The sequence below is a fragment of the Pseudorca crassidens genome, chromosome 4, assembly GCF_039906515.1.
Source record: "Pseudorca crassidens isolate mPseCra1 chromosome 4, mPseCra1.hap1, whole genome shotgun sequence".
In the NCBI taxonomy this organism is placed as follows: domain Eukaryota; kingdom Metazoa; phylum Chordata; class Mammalia; order Artiodactyla; family Delphinidae; genus Pseudorca; species Pseudorca crassidens.
In genome coordinates, this window is record NC_090299.1 from 136,212,414 (window position 1) to 136,239,038 (window position 26,625).

The 26,625-nt window shown below is 36.9% G+C and overlaps 1 protein-coding gene across 4 annotated transcripts in view; it reads left to right on the plus strand.

The window, feature by feature from the left end:
* PPP3CA (protein phosphatase 3 catalytic subunit alpha) overlaps positions 1-26,625 on the plus strand; it is a 295,722-nt gene that overhangs the window by 57,208 nt on the left and 211,889 nt on the right. The window contains exon 1 of one of the 4 annotated variants that reach the window (XM_067736862.1): positions 2,689-2,695. The exons of the other annotated variants lie outside the window; for them this stretch is intronic. The gene's annotated coding sequence lies outside the window, so the exon portion shown is untranslated. Of the gene's footprint in view, positions 1-2,688; positions 2,696-26,625 lie in introns of those variants that run through there. 4 annotated transcript variants of the gene reach the window in all.

The window sequence follows — 26,625 nt, forward strand, 5'->3', positions numbered from 1 at the left end:
ACTTTAAAGTTCAAAAAGTAAGTAAAAGTCCTAATTGTTCTTAATTTTTTAGTAATGGCTTTTACTTATTCTTTTTTGTTTACTGCCAAGTAAAAATTAAGAAGTGGGTTTCTCTCCATATTAGAAATATGCATTTTTATTTATTAGGCAGGTTCAACATTGTGACTTGGGGAAAAATACCTGGTTTATTCAGGCTTTAAGGTAAGTCAGGATGGATCCCAGGGAGATTAGGAAGAGGACTTTGAAAACTAAAATATAGTCAGTATCTTAGTGTTATGACTCATGGCTTCAGTTTTCATAGAAATTTCTGTTTAAGGAGAACACTGTATGCCATTGATATAGAGAGAACTCTCACCACTCAAACTACTGAGCAGTAAAAAGTAGAGACCCTGTTTGTAGCCAACTCCTGACCTACCTGTGGTAGGTACTTAAGAAATACCATTGATTGGATTTAACTGAGGATTGTCATTGGAAAAAGGTGAAGTCCTGTGCACGTTTACAATTGATTTAATTTTCGTTGAGCATTTTGCAAGGCTGTGTACATCTACTCTGTAGAAGTGGTGGCTGATTTTTTTGTTTAATAGGAATTGTGTGCATTTGTGAATTGACTGTGCACCCCACTTTACCCTGGGTAACGAATGCATCTCTGAAGAGACAAGAATGATTAGAAACTCTTACATACTTAGTTATCTAAATATTCATAATTAAATGCAAGGGAAAGAAAGAGTCGACAGGAATTAGGAAATTAAAAAAAAATCAGGTGTTCTGTTAGGAAACAAGCAAACTATGTTTTTTGGTATTTATCAAAATACCACCTCAACCAGAATAAGTTGGAAACTTATGTCCACGTAAAAACCTCCACATGAATGTTTATAGCAGCTTGATTCATAACTGACAAAACATGGAAGCAAACAAGATGTCCTTCAATAAGTGAAGGTGTAAAGAAACTGGTGCAGAGATAAAAAGAAATGAGCTATCAAACCATGAAAAAAAGGGGAAAAACCTTAAATGCTTATTGCTGAGTGAAAGAGACTAATCTGAAAAGGTTACGTGCTGTATGATTTTCTGGAAAAGGCAAAACTATAGAGAGAATAAAAACATCAGTAATTCCCAGAGGCTCAGGGGGAGCACAGGAGAGCAAGAGGCAAGAATATGTGAAGCACGGAGGGTTTTTAGGGCCGTTGAAACTATTTTGTATGATGTTGTAGTGGTGGATACATGACATACATTTGTGAAAATTCACACAACTACACAATACAAAAAGTAACACTAAACTGTGGACTTTAATAGCAACGTATCAATATTGGCTCAATTGTAACAAATATATCACACTAATGCAAGATGTTAATAGTAGGGAATACTGTGGGGGGCTGGGCAGGAGGGACATCTGTAACTTTCCATTCTGTTTTTTTTAAATCTAAAATTGTTCTAAAAAATAAACTCTATCATATGTTTTTAAAAAGGGGGAATCCCATTTCCTAGTACACAGTGGACGTCTAATTAATATGTGGTACATGAATGTAAGATGGGGCGAATGAAGAAAAAAAAGACAGGTGATAATGTATGTGAAAGTACCATATATTTCTCCACGAATGTGGGGAAAAAGAACTAAAAAAGGAATAATAAAGAAAAATGAAAAAGTGTAACTGTGAAAAAATTCAGTGAAAAAGATTGAGATGGCGTAAGAGTAATTTAAATTTGAATTAAAGACATGCTATTTTAAAGAGGTAAATCTTCAGAAAAAATAATTGTATAGTTTCCTTTATGTAAAGGTTGATACTTATGCTTCCGGACTGTGTGAATTAAAGACACCCTCATGAATCAAATTACTGCTTATATATTTGGTTGTGTTTTAGAGGTTTCAGGTTACAAGTTTCAGAGGAGGGCCCTTCTTTGGAGATACTTTTTGTTTCCTTCATTGTTTAATGTGGTCAGGTTTCTGTAACATTGATACAAAACCTTGATAAGATGTAAATGTGACCTCTTTACATAGCAAGCTTCCAGCAAAGAAGGTTGAAAGGCAATTACAAGAAATAGATAGGTGGACTATTATTTGCATAATATTTTAAAATTTGGGGTCTTTGGTCTAAAGAAAACATACAACTTCTTTTGTTAAGTTCTGGGTAAATTTTGGAATGACCTTGGTGTTTTAGTTTTACTTTCAATAGTATTAAGTACAATACGTTGAAGGTATAGTGCTCTTTTTCTTACATAAGCCTTTTGTTGTTTTTGGAAATAATGGTGGAAATAGCTTTGCAATAATTTCTCTTTGGGAGAAGTGTATTTTTCCCAGCCTTATATCTTCTTTGCAGTGTTCTGTAGCAGGGGTCCCCAACCCCTGGGCCACGGACCAGTAGCGGTCCGTGGCCTGTTAAGAACCGGGCCACACAACAGAAGGTGAGTGGCAGGTGAGTGAGCAAAGCTTCATCTGTATTTATAGCCGCTCCCCATCACTCACATTACTGCCTGAGCTACGCCTCCTGTCAGCATCATGGTGAGTTGTATAATTATTTCATTATATATTACAATGTAATAACAATAGAAATAAAGTGCACAATAAGTGTAATGCACTTGAATCATCCCCAAACTATCCCCCCGCCCCCCACCCCAGTCCGTGGAAAAATTGTCTTCCATGAAACCGGTCCCTGGTGCCAAAAAGGTTGGGGACCGCTGGTAGGAATGTGGGTGGTGAACGGTTGTCACATGTTTCCAGCCATGTTCCTGTAGGATTTGACCTGAAAGAAGGTATAACTTCTATAAGCTATTACAGAGAACAAGATGCTGTAGGAGCAGAGAGGGGATGCTTACCTGTAGCTCTGAGGAGTCAGGGAAGGTGTCCTATGAGAAGTGACAACTGAACAGGACCTGAGGGACAGGTGGCATTTAGCTATATGAGGAGGTACCAAGATAGGAGGGGTGTGCAAGTAAAGGCATAGTCTGTGCAGAAGCTTAGAGTCGAGGCTGAGGAGAGTTAGAAGAACAGGGAGAGATGCTCTTTGTGACTGGAATATATACCGTTAAGTTAGAGGGTGAAGAGGCAATAATGAAGCTAATGAGGAAATAGGATCAGATGAAAGGCCTGCAAGCCATGTTATATAATTAACCTTTGAGGCCATTCAGTTTTATTTTCGAACTTTTGAGCATCTTGTGATTAAGAAATAAAAATGAGATATTAATGATTGATTTTTAAAGGCTTTAAATGCTATTTTCACACATCTTATTGGATATAAATTGTCTCATTGTTCAAAATGGCTTGAAATATAATAAACCACCTGTTAGATTTGTAATAATCTAAATGAAACTTCACTTTAGCTTGATTAAAGTGTTTTATTAAGTGAAACATTAAATGAATTATATAGACTGGATTTGTGGGAAGGAAGGCTTTCATTAAAGGCAAAAAAAACCCTCAAGAATTTTAATAATATGGAAAATACATCAAGTATTCTTTTTATATAGTCCATGTCTTTCATGCCAAATATAGCAGATAGAAGAAGGGATTAAGAGAAAAAGGAAAGAAGCCATATTTAAACACTGGAAGAATGTTATTTCTAAAGAAAAATTGGGAAGACAGAAAGTGATGTTGGTTCAGTATTCCTGCAGAATCAATTATGCCCTAAATTACTGAATAATTCAACAGATCTTTGATCTGATTAGTTGAAATAAAATAATTGAAGATTTTGGAAGTTGTAGTAAAATAATCGCTGGGATGTCCTTCAATACTAATTGAATAAAGACTGCAAAACAGACTGAAACTTAAACACATTTTCTCATCTATAATGTTCTCCTTTCATCTACTCTGTGCTATTTAAAGAGTTATTCTGCAGTTTCATTACATAAAGCTTTTTATTTTTTTTCAGGTGCCTAATTTACTCAAATAAATTTAAGCAGATTTAGGTTATAATAGCCAACTTTCTATTGCTTCTTGGTCCAGAATGTTTTCAAATTTCATCATTTTTTCCCCTTTTACTCTGCATTGTTGATAGGTACTGTCATTCCTGTAGAGGTGGTAGCATCCTTAACCATTTTTCTAAAAGAATTCTTTCATTCTGCTCCTTTATTCATTCTGACCCTAGAGGTTTGAATTGAAGCTTATTCTTGAAAAGAGGGGAAATAAAACTACTTATTACATGTTGTGCTGTCAACAGAGTTTGCCATTACGCAGATTTGATACATTCTACCAGTGGAGAGTGTTTTTGTTTAACAAACACCTTACCCTTCTTATCTGCCAGGTACCATTTCAAGTACTTTACTTATTTGTAAAGTACTTTACGTTTAGTCTTATGAGGTAGATAGTGTTACTGTTCACGTTGTGCAGATGAGGAAACTGAGGCACAGGGAAGTAAGTGGGGGAACTGGGATTGGAACCAAGATGGTTGGACTATATAATCTTTGTGTTGTGTTGCCTCCCTAAGACAAGGCTCAGTACCAAAGAGAGGTATGCTAATGTTCCATAATGTTGAAAACATTCTTCTTGGATAAGCTTGTATTGAATAGATAAATGAATCTTCTTTTTTCTTTAATATTCATTTGGTTGCGCTAGGTCTTAGTTGTGGCAGGCGGGCTTCTAAGTTGCGGCTCATGGGCTCCTTAGTTGTGGCTTGCTGGCTCTTAGTTATGGCACATGGGCTCCTTAGTTGTGGCAGGTGGGCTCCTTAGTTGTGGCATGCGAAGTCTTAGTTGCGGCATGCATGTGGGATCTAGTTTCCTGACCAGGGATCAAACCCGGGCCCCCTGCATTGGGAGCTCAGAGTCTTAACCACTGCAGCACCACGGAAGTCCCAAGGTAAATGAATCTTGATATGATTACCTTATTATCCTATACTTCTTGTATATTATAGGATGAGGCAGTCTATCTCTGGAAGGTACTCAGACTTTGGTGCTTAGTAGAACTGGGTTTAAATCCTGAATGCTACTTAGTTATAATTCTTATAATTACTTATAATTCTAGGTAAATGTCTTCAAAGGTAAAATGGAACTAATAATACTTCATAAGGTAGTTATAGTATTCAATGAGATAATGAATGTGACAGGCTGTTTATTAAAGGCATTCACCAGTGGTATATAGTATTATTAAGTGCTATCATTAGAATGATAGAACTAGAAGCCCTATAGTGGAGGAGCTCAATCCAATAATAGAGTTTCAATATTATTATATTATTGGCTAAGGACAGAGAGTGGGTTATCCACAGGCAAGTGTCAAGGTACCTAACCTAACTTGCAGGTGTGTAGAGTGTGGTGTCAGGGAAGTCTTTTTGAAGCAAATTAGGCCTAACTACTAAGAAAGAAAATGTCATTCCTAATTATTAAGTGAGTTCATAATTATTACATTATTATATTATTATTAGGAATGACAAAGATAGTAGCGGTATGTTGGGTCTTAACTTTTTGTTTTAGAAGGTAAACTGTATCAATGAACAATGTCAGCATTTGTTTAGCCACAGCGTTTTTGTTATTTGTGTTTTGTGTGTGTGTTTAATTTTTTCCACAACATTTTGGGGGCATCTTTTACCCTTGTTTGTGCTTTAGCTACAGTGTATCATTCCATGGGGAGACTTTTCTGCTTAATAAACAGCAGGAAGCTGTCCATTTCCAGTGGTGCTGACTCATGCAGTAACAGGAAGACAAATAATGTCTGAAGATGGGGGAGGAGGGATAAGATCCCCTTACCCGCAAAAGGGGACAGATTCAAGCCAGAATTAAAAAGCAGTAAGTACATATGATAGATAAGTAACTTCCAGGTCTGCAGTTTTTGTCCTTATTTATGGCGTTTTTACTCGTGTTTCATTCTTGCTCCATTGGCTTACCCATGACAAAATTGTTAATGCTTATTACCTTTTAAATTTATGGTTGCTTTCTCCAATTAGAAGGTGAACAAACAGGGACTATCATATATACACATAAAATATTAACTTCAACTTTTAGTTGGTGTATTGTGGGAAGATAGGTAACTACAACTTACCAGTCATGGTTGGCACCAGTAAATTCTTATTGGTTGAATAAAAGAAAGAATTGTTGAATGGATTTTAATTATACTAGATATAACTGTCTAGTTAAATGCATGAATTGTTAGTATTTGTCATGAGCTTATTGTTGACTAAAGCTGCTTTTTAATTATTGAGGTTTAGAAAACATATAGAGTTTTATAAAGAGAAATCTAGAGGACTTGAAAAGATGTATGGGAAATGCCGGTGTTTGGAGAATAGCATGTATGAGAAGTTAATTCTCTGAGGGACCTTGAGGAACACATATATGAGGTGGCAGGTAGATTTGCCAGTGGCTAAAACCAGCTGCCATCACTAATGCTGACAGAATCATCTCTATTTTTGTACCTTTCAAGTACAGAATTACTTCTGTTTCCCTTGTCTGATTTTTATAATAGAATGCATATTATATTTTATAAATTTAGCTATAAAATAACTTTTACAGGGAAGGGTGGCTTGTTATAGGTAAAATGAGTAAGTTTTATAGTAAATTTGATAGGACCACAGGTCTTTCCTGTTTTGGAAGCCAGGAAGTTGGCAGTTTTATAATGAAGGGGTCTAACAAAAAATTATTAGAATGATTTTTACATGTAGTTTATGGAACTATTCTTAAAAGTTCATAGAATCACACTATATTTAATCTATTTTGGAAGTCCTTATAAAAAGGACTTTTAGGCCATGATTTACTTGAATGCAAATGACAATGCTACTGCTAACTAAAAATGGATCTTATCCAATTGTTAAAGCTGATGTAGGGAATCAGGGACTGGACCAACCGACCTGTAAATTAAGAAATAAAAACTAAGTTAAATAAACTGAGTATTAAAGAATTTGGACGGGTCCTTTTTGCCAGTATGCAGGGGTGCTATTAGTATGCCCATTTAAATAGACTAAGGTCTACTTGAAAGGGGCTTTTGGAACCTCTTTTAACATAGTGCATCTCAGATAATTGGCAGGCAATTGCTTTGTATCAGTAAACATACTTTTAGAAACTTACAGCATTATGCAGTGAGCCTTCCCTATTCATCCCTGAGTTTGAAGGAAGCTCAGTTTGAACTTCCTCGCTGGTAACTGATAGTGGACATTCCTCTGTGCCTTGTGATAGAGCAATAGATTGAGATGCACACTTATCACAACGAACAAGCTGTACTTTTGAAATGTGCATTTGGTGGTTTAAGTGCATATGCACCTATATGAATGGTCTGTGTCCTTCATACGTCTCAGTGCTTCTTATTGTGCAGTATCTATAGCCACTTCAAAAGTTACAGGTGTTAGATAATAAACGTACTCTAACTTCAGCACCTTGTCTTTTCACTTTGACCTTTTGTTTTGAAAATTGCTGTCTTTACACAGTATTCTTCAAGGAACTTGATTGCTATGTAGTGTTCCCTGAACTGTGTGGTGTATTTTTCTTCCTATCTCATGTTATGTGTTATGTGCCCTTAACTCCATTTGTAGGAACTTCTCCTCACATTTAATGAAATCCTCAGCAGCTAACTCTATGCCATGGAGATTACTGGGGGAAAATGAAAATTTATGAAATCTTAACGTGTTCTTGGAGAAAACTGTGGCCAAGTTATAGAGGCTGGCTAATAAGTAAAGGCCCTCCTTCTACTGACATCACATTTCTGGAGTACTGCCATATTTAGACACTTATCTTACAAATACTTGTATGTTATCGTACCTTGTTACTTGTACCTTCTGTGTTCCCCAGCTGTAAAGCAAAGTGGATTAGCACCACAGCATGCCTGCATTTCCAACAATCCAGCCTAATGAGTGCCTGTTAATACCAAGATGTTTTCTGGGTTCTGGGGATATAGCAGCTAAAAAAAAAATAAAGCAGTAAAAATAAATATATACAAAATTCCCTGTTTGCATGGAACTTACACTCTTTTTTCTTCTTTTGATTAGGTTATTGATTCTGTGGGTTGTGCATTGAATGATTGTTATTGAACAATCTTTCTGTTTAATGTCACTTTTGTGTTGGATAGGAGAGGGAAGAATGAATAACATTTTATCCTGTAATCACCTTCATCAATGGAAGTAACAATTTAATATTGTTTATTTGAATTCTAGAATATAAGTTAGAGAAAAATAGATTTAAAAAGGTAGTTTGGGGCTGTACTGTGCAAAGCCTTGAATAACAAACTAAGAAGACTGCACTTAATTCACTTGAGAATGTGGAGTTAGTGAAGATTCAGAGCAGCATAGTCACATGATTGCTGCTGGGCTTCTGGAAGATTATTCTACCATTAGGATATGGGGCAAATTGTAGTCTAAATTGTAAGTAAGGAGTGGTCAAGTTTGTGTCTGGAAAAATTTATTATAGCACGTTGTAGGCAATGGATTGATCAAGGTGGATAGACTAGTTAGGAGGGTTTCACCATATTTTAGGTGGAATTTAAAAGCACCCAAAGTAATGTACTGGCACTGAGAGGTATATTTGAGACAAATAATAGAAATATCAACTAAATATAAGACCTTAGTAACTGACTGCAGGCATAAGGTGACAGAACTGAATAGGTCTTGGCTGACCCTAAGTTTCTGACTTGCCAGCAGATAGAGCAGTGGGTGTGTGGAAAAATAGGAAAGTGAGGAGCTAGGAGAACATTTTAAGTGAAGTAGAGATGGCTTAAGCAGTGTACGTGGGGGTGAGGTGGTGGGTGGGAAGTGAGGAATTAGCAGGCTGGGGCAGTCTCATTTTCAAGGCATTCATAGGGGAGGGGGAGGTATTGTGTTGAAAAGGAACAGAATCAGAGGAAAGGTTTTTCCTTCCTTCCTCCCTTCCTCCCTTCCTTCCTTCTTTCCTTCCTTCCTTCCTTCCTTCCTGCATGGGGAGGCCTAAGACTTTTTGTAGCAAGAAGAAAAGAAAAGAGCCAATCCACAGGGAGAATCTGAAAATGTAAGAGAACTCTTCTGCTTAATTGATTTAAAAAATGGACTGCTAGAGAGGGCAGTGAGGCACTTTGAAGAAAATGGGCAGAAGATTCACCTTGGCAAAGAGGAAGTATGCTTAAAACTCAGAGAAAGGAGTGGAGAGGGAATTGAGGAAGTAGAGGGATTTTGAGTTGGAGAGGGTGGTGACTATGGAATCTTACAGCATAGATGCTCCATCTTCTTGGCAGAGTTTAGCATTGCTAAAAGGTAACAATAAAAATGAAAAATGCTAATTTGGTAGTAGTAGACATAATAAATGAATTTGGTGACTGCCCTCCTATAATTTTTATAGCAGTTTGCTCCTGGGTTGAACAAATAATGTTTATGAACTTTGGGCAGCTAATATTTAGCAGGAAGTCCCATAAGCCAACTCAGTTAAAAGAAACAAGTGCCAAGATTGGGTTCATGAACATGACATAGAAATCAAATCATGGTAATGCCCTTGGCTTTTGTCCCATAGCTGTTTAAGGAAGATGTCTTAAATACACATGTCTTGGACCTTTGGTTCATAGGTATGTTACTTATATGTGTGACATATGTTAAGCCTATTGTCTCAGCACATTAATGTAAATGATATGCTATTAGGATATTATGGGATTTGAATCTTCCTTAGGTTTGTCTAGGTATGGAGGGGAGATAAGGTTGAAATTTTATTATCTTTAGTTCAGGGAGAGTCAGATGATTGCAGTGATGATCTCTGTGTTGTTGATTCTGTCTTGCAGCTCTCTATAGTGGTGTTGGCATATCTAGGGTGCTGCTGTAGATGAAGGCGGTTTTGTGTGTTGGAGTTGATGCCAGCCTTGTGGTCACTATGGAGTCAGAGTAAGAACTGAGAGTTCAGAATTCTCCCCCCACCACGATTGCTGAAGCCTCACTAGTCAGCATGTACCACCTGAAGAACGTAATCACTAAAATGTGACAGTCTTGCCTCCTTTTCTAAGATTTCTTCCCCTGATGATTAACTGTGCAGATATTTTTACAGAAAAGGGGTTATGTCTCTTTCTCATTTGCTTTAGTTGAATATTGACTAACATGAAAATTTATAGATTTTTTTCTCTCCTTCATATCGATTTAATCCAGGCCATTTCAGGTATCCCTGAAAAGAGGAGGCTATTTATTTAAACTGAAAATGTTAAAAAAAAAAAGCCCTTAAAAATGTTCTTGTATGACTCGAGTTTCTCCTACACTGACTGCAGTTTTCTCATGCAGCTTGTCACTCTTCAGTTTACAAAGCTATAGTTGTTCTCCAGTAGCTTCTGAATGAAATTAAAGGCATTTTATCTCCCATTCCGCCTTATCATTTTTTGTGCTGACTTTTTTCTGAGACTGAAATCATCCTGCTGTTAGAAGGAGCTTCAGTTATTTGCTTTGCCAGAGCAGGCCCTGTGCTTTCCCGTATCCCTGTTTCTGTGCCTTTGTTCATCTTGACTGCGCACTCCCACCCCAGTTCTCAATGTTTTTTCTTTTTTCTTCAAAACACACTTCCACCTTCAGAAAATATTTATATTTATTGGGTCAATTAATTACTTAATTAGAAGTGGGGGTAAGACTTTAACTGATTAATTGGAATTTGATTTTAGATGTCATGTAGATTTAGCTGTTAGTTCAGTATTTAATGTAAAGACAATATGGGGCAGTTCAGTAGCTGATGTATGCCATTTAGAAGTAGCCTTGCATATTATTCCTTTGCTTAAAATCTTTCGGTGGTTTCCCTTTTCTTAAAGGATAGAGTCCAAGTTCCTTCTATTTCTGGGTCTCTATTTGCTTCTCCAACAGACCACTGTTGCTTCAGAGTCTTGCACATGGGCTTCCATCTGCCTGGAGCACACTTCCCTCCACTTCTTTGCCAGATTGCTAGATTAGATGTCACCTCCTTAAGAAACCATTCCTCAAATACCCTTACACCTTCCTCTTCCAGTCTCAGTGTAGCATGAGCTTCAAGTACTTCCATTATTAAGCCTTGGGCTTATGGCCCTCAAAGCAGGCACCATAGCACGGTTTCTGCGCTGTGATTGTTTGATTACTTGTCTTTCCCACTAGATTATGAGCACCTGAAGTACAGGGACATTGTTATCCCAAGCATGTAACACAATTCCTAGCAATTCCTAGGTCCCGAATAAATAGTGATTGAATATTCACATTTATGGATAATTCATACATATTATGTATTACATTGACTTATGAAAACCTTTTGGTTTAACAGAGGTAGAATTTTATTCAGCTGTTGGGTGTGCCATTAACTTATTCTATTGATATATCTAATGTATATTCTGTGCATTACGTGAATTATCCACTAATATTTTTCTAACAGGCAACTGAATTCCATTTTCTAGAGCCCTTGCACTCGGTATGTGGGTGTGGAAATCTACATGCATACATATTATTTCATCCCTAGGTAACCAGTGAAGCCCCACGGCAGAGGCAGATTTGTAAGAAGGTGTTTATCTGACTTCACATGGTAGCCTGATCAGTAGTCTGAAAAGGACAGCCAGGGGCAGTGATGTGGTACATGGGTGTCTTGTGTTCTTAAAGCATTTGGCTTATTTGAAGGAAAGGTCAGATCCTATAGATGAGAGAAGACGTCAGTAAGCAGCAATTATTGAGCATTTACTATCTCTTCCCTCCTTTCAGAATATCTGTTCTCTTACTTTTCTTCTGTGAATATGTTTCTGTTTGATACAAATTACTCCTAATTTAAATCCTTTCACTGGTTAGACTCAGGTTCAATTGGAAGACTTCGTGGTGGACTTACCCTTATTTCGCATCATATTGTCTCTGAGTCTATTGCTGTAAAGACGTTTTCTTCAGGTTATTCCCAACCAACCCTGACTTTTCATTGAGATTTCATTAGGTAGTTCTTAGTGATAGGTTTTTAATTTTGTCCTTAAGCTGTGGTTTGTATAGACTGAGTTAATAACACATGATTTTAAATGAGAGACCTTAGGCAGTCACTCAGTTTATAATAGTGAAACTAATTTTTTTAATATATTAGTAACTATCACATAACCAGGGCTATATCTGAATTTAATAACTTTATTGAAAAAGTATATTTACCTTATAATTGTATTTACTTTTTAAAATACTTTTGATATTACATATAAATCATAAAAGTGTAGGGATGTTTGTAACTATTACTGTTATTTTCTTCCTTTTAGTTATGAATGATTTTATGTATTTTGACAGAGTTTAAGGAGAGAAATAAGAGTATGGGGACTGATGAAAGAAAATACAGGATTTTGCTGAAAAGTACAGTAAATGAAAGGAGTCAAGAAGCTTTAAAAACTGTGTGGAATTGTCAATTTTTATCTAAGGCACTTGGTAAAAAAAAAGTAGACTTATTGAAGTATAAAATTATTCTGCTTTCTCTTTGTGTATATAAAGGTAATTCATCCACAGGCAGAGGTAACATGTAAATTCCACATTCCCTCCTGTATGCTGTCACAAATACATTTGTAAAAACACAGAGTTTTTTTCCCAGGTAGAACATGCAAGTTGTATGACTGTAGAGATATTTATCTATGTCTCTTCCTTTGATTTATTCACCTGTATTATATAATTAAGTCCTGCTCTATTTTATGAGCAGTTGACCATTGAAGTTTGTCAGATAGTTGAGTTTTATTCTTTTGGAATCTTGTGAAATGGGTTATGTTGGGTTGGAGGCAGTGTTTGTGTATCTGTTGTTGATCTGGTGTGATCGTAGCCTCTCCTTACTTTTCATTAAGCTTCTCCCCCGAAATGTGACAAAAACAGAGAGCATGAGTGAGCAAAATCTCACTGTTTATATTTATTCATGTTTCCAAGTGATTCATGTTTAGTTATCCATTCTCTGAATCGCCACCATTCATTAAAAAAAAAAAAGAGGTAAACAGCAAGGTCCTACTGTATAGCACAGGGAACTATATTCAATATCCTGTGATAAACCATAATGGAAAAGCATATAAAAAATAATGTAGATATATATATAACTGAATCACTTTGCTGTACAGTAGAAATTAACACAACATTGTAAATCAATTATACTTCAGTAAAATAAATGAAAAAAGAAAGGGTCAGTCTTCTTTCTGCCTATGCTGTGTATCTGTTGGAACATTCTTAGGGGTTCAGACCAAATTAGTTAGAAAAACTCAAGATGAGATCTTGAAGAAAGCAGACTCTAAAGCATTACTGCATATGGGTTGACAGATGTAGACTACAAGAAAACAAAGTTCAACAGAAGGCTTATGGAAAACAGTAGTAATATGAATTTTTATTCCTCTCCTGAATTATGTTTCTTTTTATCATCTACATCAGCAGGCTGATGTAGCAGGCTGAAGGCTGCCTCCCAGCTCTGAGAGAATTATTTGGCCTACAGAGAAATATAAATAGTTTGCATTAGTTTCCAACATGGAAGATTCAGAAGTTTTCACGTAAAAGCTGACTTTTAGTGGCTGCATCTTCTTAGTAAGGGCATTATTGCCAGAACCCCATCTTGCCTCCTCTGTCCTCTCTTCCCTCCATATATATATACACATTCAGTTGTTTTGTCCGCTTGGCTCCTATAGGTATTCGAGTTCGCTTTCTCGGGTGATTAAATGAGATATTTGTTTAATGATTATTTGAATTGTGAGAAATTGAGGGTCATTGGCCTGCTAGCCTGTGCAGCTGGGCATTTAGAATTTAGATTAACTCTGAGACTGAGGCACAAAGGTTAGCACAGTAAACTGGATTTTATGTGCATTTGTATGTTGAGCGCTTTGCTATATGTTAAATAGTAATTGCTTGCTGGTTTTGAAAAAGTAGTTCATGAGGAAAGTTTAAGAGGAAATTTTTTCTTTCCTTCATAGCCCTCAGAAGTCATTTCAGTTTTTGTTTTAAATATAAAAAAAACCTCAATTCCTGTTGACATTAAAAACTCCAAAATTCAAATGTAATTGTGAACTATAGTAATTTCTCATTTACTAATCACGTATTGGGTCATTTAAAAAAAGGAGAGATGAATAGAAATAGTATTTCCCTTGCAGGAACTCATTATATGGACAAAAAGATGTGAAAAGAGATTTATGCTTTATTTGATTTATTTAATGTAAAGAAAATACTTTATGTGTAGGTATATAACATTTTTCTGCCTGTTTGCCTGTTTCAGAGTCTGTACTTATGGGCAAAATTGCTAATTAGTAAGAGAATCAGTACGTTAAGATAATTGTGTGGAAGGATAGCGTTGGATGGAGACTCTACCCAGCAATTGTTGTGTCATATCAATGAAAGAACTCTCTTCACTATTTTCTGTGTCAACCTAACTGACCTCACTTAATAATTTGGTGGGCTTCCCTGGTGGCGCAGTGGTTAAGAGTCCGCCTGCCGATGCAGGGGACACGGGTTCGTGTCCCGGTCCGGGAAGATCCCACGTGCTGTGGAGCGGCTGGGCCCGTGAGCCATTGGCCGCTGAGCCTGTGCGTCCGGAGCCTGTGCTCCGCAACGGGAGAGGCCACAGCAGTGAGAGGCCCGCGTACCGCAAAAATAATAATAATAATAATAATAATAATAATTTGGTAAAGTAAGAAGAGTGATCAGAAGAAGATAGTTTGCATTAGCATATCTAGATTTCTGCTTCATTTTTATAAAACCCTTGAATGGTACCTTAATGGGCACACTATACATTAAAGCTAATGTGGGTTAGAAGATGATGTGGTTAAATGGATTTTTCCCTGTTTGAAGAAAGGAACTGACAATTTAATTAATGGATCAGTGTCAGTCCGGAGAAGTGCTTCTTGTGGTGAGCAAGGGGGCTCTGACCTTTGTGTATGTTTGTGAGGGTGGGATGGGGGAGGTGTGGGAATTTTGTCATTAGTCATGGGAAAAACAATTAAACAAAACAAAAAACCAAAGTAGAAATGTAAAGTTGACAGTGAAAAATACAAACATAATTTTAGAAAGCTCCCCTACTTGAAGGTAAGAAATACATCTTCTCTCTCTCTTTTTTTTTAATATTCTTGATGCCTATCATACCTCTGCGAAGGAGGTATTTAAAAACATGTTTGTTGATTCAATCATTGAAAGAGATGTAACATGTATTTTGGCATAACAGGGACAAGAAGGGCACCAATGCCTAGACCTCGCTCTTAAAAATTCTGATGTAATTGATCTGGGATGTAGTCCAGGCATTAGTGCTTTGTATAAGCTCCTCAGATAATATGAGTGTTCAACCAGGGTTAAGCGTTACTGGTTAAGTCATTTACAAGTCTAAGATTTTTTGAGGTGGATCAAAGATTGCCTGTTCCCACATACTGTGCAATAGTTATTGCTTAGTGGTATATACTTGTCCCCAGGATTTTGCTTAATAAGATTGAGAGCTGAAGAAAATGAAAATGTCCCTACAAATATGTCATATAAGTCTCCAGCTTAAATGTATTTTCCCAGGTCCATACACACAACACATCCGGGTGCACGTGTGGCTCATTGTAAGTGCATTGACTTTGTGTGTGCTGCGGATTATAGTGGTGTGTTCTCAGCCTTGTGTGTCTTTGGCTTCTTGTTTTCCAGCACACCGTCCTCCCCTCAAGGTCCTCTGAGCTCACACTGCCTAAGAGAGCATACCAGGGCCACTGGGACAGCCATGGGCATAAAACTCAATGTAAATTTTCTTCTCAGCGAAGTAGCTGGCCCACTAACTATAGGAGTAAGGTGGTCAGGAGGGTAGTTATAGCTAACATCAGCCTGATTTGCATTTTTCTAATTACTCTTAGAAGGCATTATGTACAGTTGAAAGTTATGGGGCATGCTGTGGTCCCGGGAAGTTAAAACCGTGAGAGTCAGGAGACCTGCATCCTAGTCTCAGAGGTTCAGGGGCCCCTTGACATTGTGACTTGCAGCAACTTATTTACCTGCCTTTGCCTCCTTTTTCTAAGATGAGGATCTTGAATAAGGCGATCACTAAGGTTCCTTCTAGCCTTTAAAATGCAACATGCTACTTTTATTATTAGTTTAAGAAAACATAAGCATCCATGTGTAGCTAACTGTTTTCTCATCATAAAAAAAATATCCAGCTAAATACAGCACTGTGGTGAGTGATCTCGGTAATGGGGAAGGCTGTGCACGTGTGGAGGCCAGGAGTAATGGGAAACCGCTGTACCGTCTCCATTTTGCTGTGAACTTAAAACTGCTCTACAAAAATAAAACCTTAAAAAAACAACCAAAACCGAAATAAAAGTTAAGGACGTCAACAATTTATATAATATCGTGTATACCCTTAATATGGGGTATTTTAATTGGAAAGTGTCTTAGTGCTATGAATTAAGACTCCACCAGTCTAGAAATTTTTATAATCTGTGAGGGGGAAGGCCATGGGTCTATGTGTGTACTCTTATTATTGACTTCACTTAAAGTGCTTCTATAAAACATAGATAACATTGCCTTTGCCTATTTGTAGAGTGATTATTAGTCAAGTGGGGAGTGATCGGTGGATTCCTCCTTTTCCAGTAAAGGAAAAAGAAAGTTTAATATAAAAATGGTTATGGTAAAAAGATCAGTCTTTATATTTTACCCTGGCTTATGGTCAGTATTTAACTCACCAAATAGTTTTTAGGAAAATCTTTGAAAATCACTTTTTGTCGTTATTATATAGCAAGGTTAATAATCTCCCTGCATATTTCGTACTTTAATCCTATAGAAATATGTAAGTAGTTAGAGTAGATTAAGTAATTCGGGGGAGAACAAACATTAATGCTTGATTCTTTCTTTTGATAGCTTTTCTACGGAGGTTAACAACACACGTGGATAGTTTTAAGTATTTTTAAAATGTTCTTTTTAGAAGAATGTTTGAGAAGATTCATGATGATTCTATAATTAATTTGGGAATTTGCAATGCTCATAGTTAATTGAATATTTCTAAACCAGTCTGTAAATCTCTGTCCAGTACTTTGCAATGGGATCATCGACACCTTTGCAGAAAATAAAATTCTGATTTTTCTTTTAAGTGAAAAGAATTTTCCTACATTAGTAATTTATAAAAGGATAGAGCAAGCTTTTTTTCAGACTGATGTACTGAAAGTAATTACCTTGTGATGTTTGCAAATGCTTTGGAAGAAATGCGGTTGTTTGGGACATATCTTTAAAAAGTCTGGAAGCGTTATAAAAATTGTGCAGTGATAATGTTACATTAAGATAGAATATCTTGTTATAAATAATAAAGTATAAAGAAAATCATACTGTGGCTTCAGGTTTAAAGGTATAGTTCTCGAGTGCTCAAGGTTAGATATTTATGTTGTTGCCTCCTTTTGTAGAATTATTGGCAATATCCTTTCACTATGACTGAAAACCGAGTATAAAACTTTTATCATTCTTGGAGTTACCCCAGTAATGCTGTAAGAGAGAGCCCTGACTCTGACACTTTTACCTGTTTTGATCTTGGTTAAGTAACAAAGCTGCCAGACCTGTTTCCTTACCTCTAAATTGGAGATGTTAATAGTACCTAACTCATAGAATTTTATGAAAATTAATTAAAACAATATGTATAAAGTGTTTAGCTAGAGACGGCTCTATAGTAAGCACTCAGTAAAAGTTAGTGATAATGTTGTTCTCCTTCCTGTGTGCTAAAAATCATTTGTTCCTTTGCTATTGGCTGATGCTTCCTCTTTGAAAGTAATGCCTTTGACTTTTTTTTTTTTCCTTTTAAGGTCTCATGTATCCCTGGGACAGTGAAAGTAATTAAGTGGTTTACTTTAATGGGTCTTCCTTTCTAGCTCATTCTAGATAGGAATAATCAGAAAGTAGGTGATAATGTTAATTAGAAACAGAAAATAACATCTTTTATGAGGCTAATTTACCTGATGCCAGTAATTGAGAAGTGATTGTAAGACTGTCAGAGGGCAGTTTATAGGATGGTTACTTCAGTTGAGCAGAGGTGGTTGTTTCAGAGGAAGAGGTAGATAGTTTGGACTTAGATTTTAGAGAGATACAGAAAGCTACACTGTGTTGCTGGCATTCACTCTTTAGTTAATAATTTGGCGGATCAGAGTCATACCTAATGGTTGAAACAGAACTTGCCTTTATTGATAAAGACCGTTTGAAAGTTCTAATATAAAAGATTATTTAGATGACATATCTATCATTCTAGAACGATTTTGGGTAGTCCCACATGGACCAGAATAGTACTAGGAAAGTAAAAGACTTCCAGGGAAACCAGATATGCTGTTTTGAGGAATGGGTTTATTAGGTCATTTAAATTTTGTATTAGACTTTGAATTCTCTCTCTCTCCTTTTTTTTTTCTTCCCCCTTTGGATTATGAAGTGCTCTGTAAGACCAGAAAGGGAGCCAGCACATTAAGAAAGTTTAAGTTACTACATTTCTAATACTACATATACCCACCACAATTTCTTTGTTGTCTCAGAATTATCTGAGGGAAATTTTAAATTAGAGACAGCATGAAATTCCATGAGGCTAAGATCTTTATTAGCATAGCAGCTTTGCACCTTTCTTGTTGGTATGATTTGCCCCGTCTTCAGGAGCCTGTGCAGCTGAAGGTGAGGCGTGAAGAGAAAGTAGCATCATTGTGAAAAACTGCGTTTTTACAATAACGCTTTCTGAACTGGTCATCTAGCTAAAATTGGCTGAGGCTGAAGAAAGCCGTTTCTGCCTTAAAAGGAAAGAGTAATTAGTATTAAAGTTGGTCAGAAAATTTCCTGTGCTTTGTGGCTCGACAGCTCTTAGCATTTTATTAGCATATACTTTGGAAACGGGTTGTGTAGATTACGTAGTAGATCATAAGGACATGAGGCTAATAGAACAGTAGCCTATACAGCATATTCCAGTCTCGGAGAAGGGAGCATAGGACAGAAGATTCATATGCTTACTTGAATTTGCCAGTGATCTCCTGCCCTGATAAAAAGTCAGCATCTTTTAGGATGGTGTGGTGGTTTTTTTATCCAAAGAATCTAAAAGACCTTTCAGAATTTGTACATTGTTATGAATATGATTTCAACGTAGCGCTGTGAATACATCTGGCAATATAATGATGCGTTTTATAATTCTACCCAGGTTCCTTTTATATCATGTCAGATATACTCAAATGAGAGTTCATTTGTTAAGCTAGTATTCAGATACCTCATTATTAGTTCTCATGAAAGAAAATTCTTACTTGGTATAACGATCCCTCAGTTCTAAGGGCATGGTCTGCACTGTGGGGACTGGTCTGGGGGAATGGAGGAGGGGTTGAAATTACTGGGATTTATTGATCTTTCTGGTGATCCTGGTCAGTATGGTGTCCAGGCTCATTGTAATTGCTTACCTGTCAACTGGGAGAGGAGGCAAGAAACCATGAAATGGAAAAGAAAATGCTCCGCAGTAAGGTTTCTTACAACTGGGTTCATGACCCATATTCTGACTAGTTTCCAAAATTGAATTTATTTAGGGGCTTCCCTGGTGGCGCAGTGGTTGAGAGTCCGCCTGCCGATGCAGGGGACACGGGTTCGTGCCCCGGTCCGGGAAGATCCCACGTGCCGTGGAGCGGCTGGGCCCGTGAGCCATGGCCGCTGAGCCTGCGCGTCCGGAGCCTGTGCTCCGCAATGGGAGAGGCCACAGCAGTGAGAGGCCCGCATACCGCAAAAAAAAAAAAAAAAAAAAAAATTGAATTTATCTCAAGGGCACATGAGAGGAAACAGTTGGCATGTGGAGTGGTGGAGAATGATGATACAGAAGAAGGGAAAAGTACTTGTAGTGTTATTTTCTCCAGAGTAAAGACAAGGAAGTGTTAAGAGTAATAAAACTATTTAAATATAAACTGAAGAAAACCTCTGGTTCCTGTTTTTGGCCGAGGGGGAAACCCAGAGCAGAGATTAAGAGGTATAATCTGTTCTCCCTGTGGAGTCAGCTGACGACTCAGAAACCAGGTCTTCTGACTCTGGGCATGAAGTGGGTGCTCCCTTCAGCACTGTGAAGGCTGGGGTGAAAATCCTAACTTAGAGTGGTTTCTTGGCTTTCCAGAGTCAACAGTATGCTTGTCTAGTTTCTTCTCAAAGAGACTTAATTTCCCAGAGATTTAATTGCTGTCATGAAAGGAAACCAAAGACTTCATTGCCAAGCTCAAGAGAAGAGCCAGGCTTCCTCCTTTCTGAGTTTTATCAAAGGAAGGCTCACCATGACTCTTTGGGGAGAGGGAAGGATAAGTGGAGACCTGGAAACGACTGGTGACAGAGAAACGTTTTAGCCCAACAGTAGGTGAATAGGAAAGAGAGTTCAGAGGAGTGAACAATACCTCAGGGAGAGAGATTATGGTTTTGGAAATCACACCTTTCTCATCAAAGCAAAGGAATTTAGATGGTATCTGCTATTTCTACCTGGGAAGTTAGTGTCTAAAACACTGACAGATTTTAGGGAACATACAGATTACCTTCTCGTCCAAGAGGAAGACTTACGTGTGGGCAATGTAGCAGCCCTCTGACACACTTTTCTGTTTCTTTTGCTTGCTAGTGGCTCATTGGTTCATCAGAAAATTTGGGCAAATTGACTGTGGAGGTGTGGACCATAGCTCTTTCACTTCAGTGATAACCCATTTGGATACTTCCTTAAGTATCCTCTACAATAGCCACTTTCTTTGGTGAAGTTTTGTGAAAATTTTCTTAGCTAATATATTGTACAGTTTTTTTTCCATCAATGTATTTATGAGAATTTAGTATTTGTGCTTCAGATTTAGTGTTTTTGATTAAAGTTGGGGTTTTGCTTTTCTAGTTGATTTTGTGTTGTTTTGAATGCTTTACTACTACTGGGATCACGTCTTCTTTTTAAAGAATCATTCGTTTATATACTTATTTGTTCTTATAGTAAATATTTATTGAATACCAGTTGCCTGTAAGCAATTTTTTATGCTTTTCTGCCTCTTCATAAGTAGGACATGATATTAATAAATTTGTTTTGAATACTACTTTATTTGTTTACATAGTTTTAAAAATTATTTCTGGTCGCTTTTGGGAAACAGTGATAATACATTCTGAACTTTCTAGATAGAAGATAGAGAAGAAAAGTTGAAAATGTTCTTGGATATGTTTTGCATACTCAGTAATTAATGTTCTTAGACCAAAAATAAATAAAAGGTATGTTAATATTGTCTGCCAGGAATTATATAATGTTCTATAGGTTTCATGGATGAAGGGGTACATTATCCAACATAATAAAAATAAATAGTACTTTATAGGTCATGCTGCATACCAGATGCTGTTCTAAGTGTTTTACATATATTGATTCATTTAATTATCAGAACAACCCTGTGTAATAAATACTGTTTCTGTATTAAACCAGTAGTCCCTGATTTGCACACTGTAGATGAGGTGACACAGCCCACAAGCAATAAGTGTTTGTGGGCTTCACAACAAACTGATAGCAGATTCTAAATGTCGAATAAAATGGCTGATAGTCTTCTCGTTGGATTTAGTCGCTGAACCTAGAGCACTGACAAAATGTCTTCTCTCTGCAGATGGAGACCTAACTCTAACTTGAGGTGAAGGTAGCTAACCAACCCATTTCTTTAATGGTTTTTGCCTTTGTAGCATTAATACGTCTTATCTCTATTAAGCAGCCCGCCACCATGCATTTATAAAGGCATAAGAAAGAAGACAGTGAAATTAAAAGAATCAGGAGTAAGTAATAACATGGAAGTATCTTTGGAACTCATTGTAGAGATGTGGAAACTGAGTCTCAGAAAAATTAAGTGACCTGTGGAATGGCACACAGCAGGGCTCAGATGTGTTCTCTAATCACAAGTATTTAGATTCAGATCCAACCCCCTCCCACTTGAGTGGCCCTGGAAAAATTAATCCTTCACAGCTTCTGTTTCTTCATGGGTGAAAAACATAGCAATGGTAAAATTTACAGCATTAATGAGAATACTAAGCAAATTAATATGGTACTTGAAAATATCTAGTTCAGTGCTTTATTTTATAATAGACACGTGATAAATGCCAGTTTTCCTTGGTCCACGCTGTCTCACTCTTCGTGATTTAATCTGCTACCCTAGGGCACAACCCTAAGATTACCATGCAACTCATGGGGCCAGGCAATCCCACTGGCACACATTGCCAACATACACAGCTGTTTCATAACAGGTCTATTGACTCCTTCCGTCATTAAAGTTCTGCAATCATCATATCTCAGTTTAACTTCATCAGACTTCTTAACAATCACTTAAATGGAAATTGCTGTTGTGGATATGGTTTAGTTGATATCGGTGAATGCTAAGACTAGTGAACAGGCAGCCTTACTAGCCAAATATTTGCCTTTGGAGTTGGCCAGTGATCATGATTGCTCTACTTTTATAGCACATGTGGTTCCACTTCTAGCTTCTAGCTTTCAAATGTCCACTTCTGGACATTTGAAATTTTCAGCAATATTTATGTGCCTTTATATAATTACCAACCTGTTGTAAATCATCCAGTCAGTGGTGATTTGCCAGAGTGAACAATAGCTAAGATTGTGCATTGCTGACTTTTAAATTGTAACCTGAAAGATAACATCCTTTTTCCTGGTTGGTATGAAACTCTTCTGACATGAGATGATTTTTAAAAAGTTAACTCTCTTGATTCTGACTCTGGTTTGATAGCAAAATAATCTAGTGTCCATGTTGGACTAGAAACAAATCTCTGTTAAGAATCCATATGTGTACTTTTAAAAATTCTTAATACATGTTTTCAATAAAAATCTTGATATAGCAAGAGTAGTGAATAGAAGATCAGTGCCAGGTCCAAGGGCAGAAAGGAATATAAATTGTTAGACGTATTGGTAATTCACCAATTATTTTAACCATTCAGTGTCCATAGTGTAGACAGAAGAGAGAGGAAAATGATTTTAAATGATTTGTTATCCTACTTTAAAAAAAGGGGGGAGGAAGAGAAAGGTAAACAAGAGTAGACTTGAAGATTATTTTATGATTTCCTTATGAAAAAGTAACATTAACATAGTACCAACTGTGATTACAGTAAGAAAACAAAAGGTCCAGCTAAACATACTTATTATGTGTCTGTACACTTTTGGACAAAGTATTTAAATACATGTGGCACAATATAGCAGTGTATGATATAAAAAAGGGAGCAGGAATAAATAAACCTTCAATTTAAATTTTTAAAATTTTGCTTTTACTTTGGGAAGATTAACATTTAAATAATAGACTGCTTTTATATTTGCAGAATTCAGTCACTTTTAATTGATAGTAAGAATTGTTTTTCTTACTAATTTTCAAATGAAGTTGATATTATAAATATGATAAATTTGATAAATTTGATAAAATACTGGAGAGGAGGGTCTGTCTTAATTTGTGTTCTGTCTTCATTGTTGCCTTTCTTGTGTAGGGCTTGGCATGGTATAAGTGCTAGGTGAACTATTTACATTACACTGAAAAATGTAATACCTGAAAAATGGAAAATATAATTTCACTTAAAGCAGCCAACATAACATGGAAACATATTTTTGCCTTTTTAAAAATAACAGTGACAATGGAGAACTACTTTCTGGTGAAATAGGAATCTAAACAGTTTATTGAGTTGGGGAGGAAAGAAGAAAGGGACAGAAATCGAATTCTAATTCTAATTTCAAATTAAAAATTAAATGGAAGTGCTGATTCTCCTTCCCCAAAGTGCCATCTCTTTAAATTGTTGACATTCCCTCTCCCCCACCCCCTTTTTTTAAACAGTGCAAGATGTCCTGCCTCCACAATTTATATGAATTAACACAAATACCTGGGATTATTGGTTATTAAATATTGTGGAAATGGAGGTTTGGATCAGAGATGTAAAGGGGGACCTCTTAGGGGGGCTTAAGAGAGATCTTAGAGGGTGGGCCTCTGAAGACGGATTTGCGGTGGGTTAGGGCAGGGTAATTGGGGGATAGGGAGAAACAAAATTGAAAGTTCTGAAGGATAGGCTTTTCCATTTCAGTGATTTCAGATTTGTAAAATTTGAAGGTTTCTGGTTCCTCAAAGAAAGAAAAAATGAAAGAAACATATTCCTGTACAACTTTACATCTTGATCCTGGGACTCATGATTTTTTAAAAAATTTCCTTATGCTTTTTATGTCTACGGTATTGTGGAGTGGAGGGATTTCTTCATTCCCATATGGCTCATGTCTTGCAATTACATATAAGGCTCTGTATTTTGCATGATGGAAGATACAGAGATTAATTGGACACAGGGTTTGTCTTCAAGAATGGTATAATTTAGAGACAGAAACAAGCTAAGTTCATTAAATGTTGTCTGAGTGACTAAATGAAAAATTTTATGACAGTCACAGTGGCTATAGGAGCAAAACTTGTGAAGGGCAAGACTCAATATTTAACATTTAGCCTAACTGAGGGAATGGTCAATTAATACTTACTGATTTATCTTATTAAATTTACTAAATGAAGTTTGTCTTCAAAGTCCATTTAGACAGTGTTCTCTCTGATCATTTCTATGTGAATCATTGAACACTGTTCCAGTTTTGTAGTGGTGAGAGGGTGTGCTTTTCCTTTTAAATACAAATTATATCATTTAATCTTTATTCATAGAGACCTTGCCAAGAATTACCAACATTAACTATTATAATAATGAACGTTTTGGAGTTGAAGAAAGTTATAGAGCAATCACTAAATCAATGACTCCTGCTTTTTAAAAATTTTAAATGCAAGGCAGTTTTAGTGATTCAGGCAGATATATAAACTAATATTTCTAGTACAAGTTGCTAAATTGTAACTGGAAGAGCAAACTCTACTGGGAGTTGGAGGAGATTGAGTCATACTGAGTAATTCAATTTGGATACGTATCTTGAAAGAGAGAATGATTTTTAAATTTTATCTGGCATTGGTAAGATACAACTCTATAACTGAGTGACTGTAGAAATTAAGTTGAACTGTTACCAGTTGGACAGGGGGGCGGCAAAGGGTGACAACAGCAATAAAGTGACTGCCTGTACTTTAAATAATTTTCTGGAGTATGTTGTTTGCCATATTCCCACCAAGAAAACTGGCATTGATTTCTCTTTTTCTAAGGTGGATCCCAACAGAGAGGTGTTATCTTTTCCCTTCTTCCTTTCACATCTACACACTGACATGATTCATTCATTGGAAATACTGGGATTGTGGCATAGGGGCATAAGTGCTAGAGCTCTTATTTCAATCATAATGCCATCATAAACTATTCATGAATGTGTTAATCAGGTAATCTGCAAACTTGTAATTTAAAGCCTGTGGAGCAAATCAGATTTGTTCAATAAATATTTACTGAACAAATAAATGAACAGATTGGGACACTGGTGTTTTTTATTGGTATAAGTGATGGGGAAATCAAGAGAAAACTCTATAATTAGAATGATTATACCATGTGTTCGGGGTCATAGGAGATAATGGCCAGGAAGGAGGAAAGGTGTACAGAAAAGAGGTGTGAGAGTGCCAGAGAGACGCCATGTGGTTGCTTGGGGTTCAAGTACTGATGGTTGTTTTCGTGTTTCTGAAAATCTTGGAGTCAGGCTTAGACTGCTGTTTTGGGACTCAGGTATTCATGTATATATGACATTAAATATGACTTATCAGACATTTGAAATTCAGGTATCAATATATAAGGCATGTATATACTGCTCATGCATATATCCTAGCCCCCTGCCCCTCTCTGGAAATGAAATCATCAAATTTCTGTATCTGGGTCTTATTTACATAAAGGAATATGTTTTAGAATTTTTTCCTGATGTATTTGTATATGATTTTATAATAAGTATTTGTATATGTGCCTTTAGATTTGGATAGACTAGAAATACTTGATTAGAAGTAATAGACTAAACAGATTATTATACACTAAAAATATATTACTTTAAATTTCCTTTTAGTATAGCATAAAGGAAAACCCCTAGAGTCAGGATTGCGTTTAAATCCTGTCTGAGTTTGAATCCTGACTCTGCCAATTATATGCGGGTGACTTAGGGGGAAGTTAATGATCCTCTCTATGCTTCAGTTTCCTCATCTGTAAAATGGAGTTAGTGTTTCTTTTTTCGGTCAGGCGGGCAGCTTCATGGGCATTCAGCCAGTGATAGGGCACATGGTCTGGCACTCAGAATCTGGCCCTGCGCTTGCTGCTTAATGCTCTGTGCTCACCATCTTGACATCTTCAACAATTTTTATTTTGGATTTCTCTTTTGTAATGAAGTCAGATGGGACAGTGTCACTTGCACTGGGGGCTTGCAGCCTTGGCTCACGTGTGATCCCGCCTGCTACTGCTTCCCCACTTCCCCAGAGGGGTTCTGGGCTGCCCCTTCTCCTGCCTCCTCTGCCTCACTTTGCCTCCAGTGGGGCCTGGGCGTGGGGGCCGGGGAAGTCCGGTCAGCCAGTGGTGCATGTGCTGAGTGTCAGGGACAGGAGATCTGCCTTCACCCTGCAAGTATCTCATGATCTGTTGCGAGAGAAAGACCATGGAAGACAGGAAAAAGCTTTTATCCTGCAGTTTTAACAAGAGACCCTGCATTTTCATTTTGCATTGGGTCCTGCAGATTATGTAGCCAAGCCTGGAGGACTGAAGAACTAACAGAGGTAAGGCAACTAGAATGATGCCTGGCATAGAGTAGGCACTAGAGAAGGCTTTGTCATTACTGTTATCTGGCATGTTCACATATCTAGCATATCATCTAGTTAATTTACATCATATGTATTATGATACATTTATATCACATAGTAATTTTATAAAAATACGGAATTAGTATCATTTCCTTGTACACATTGTCCTGAGT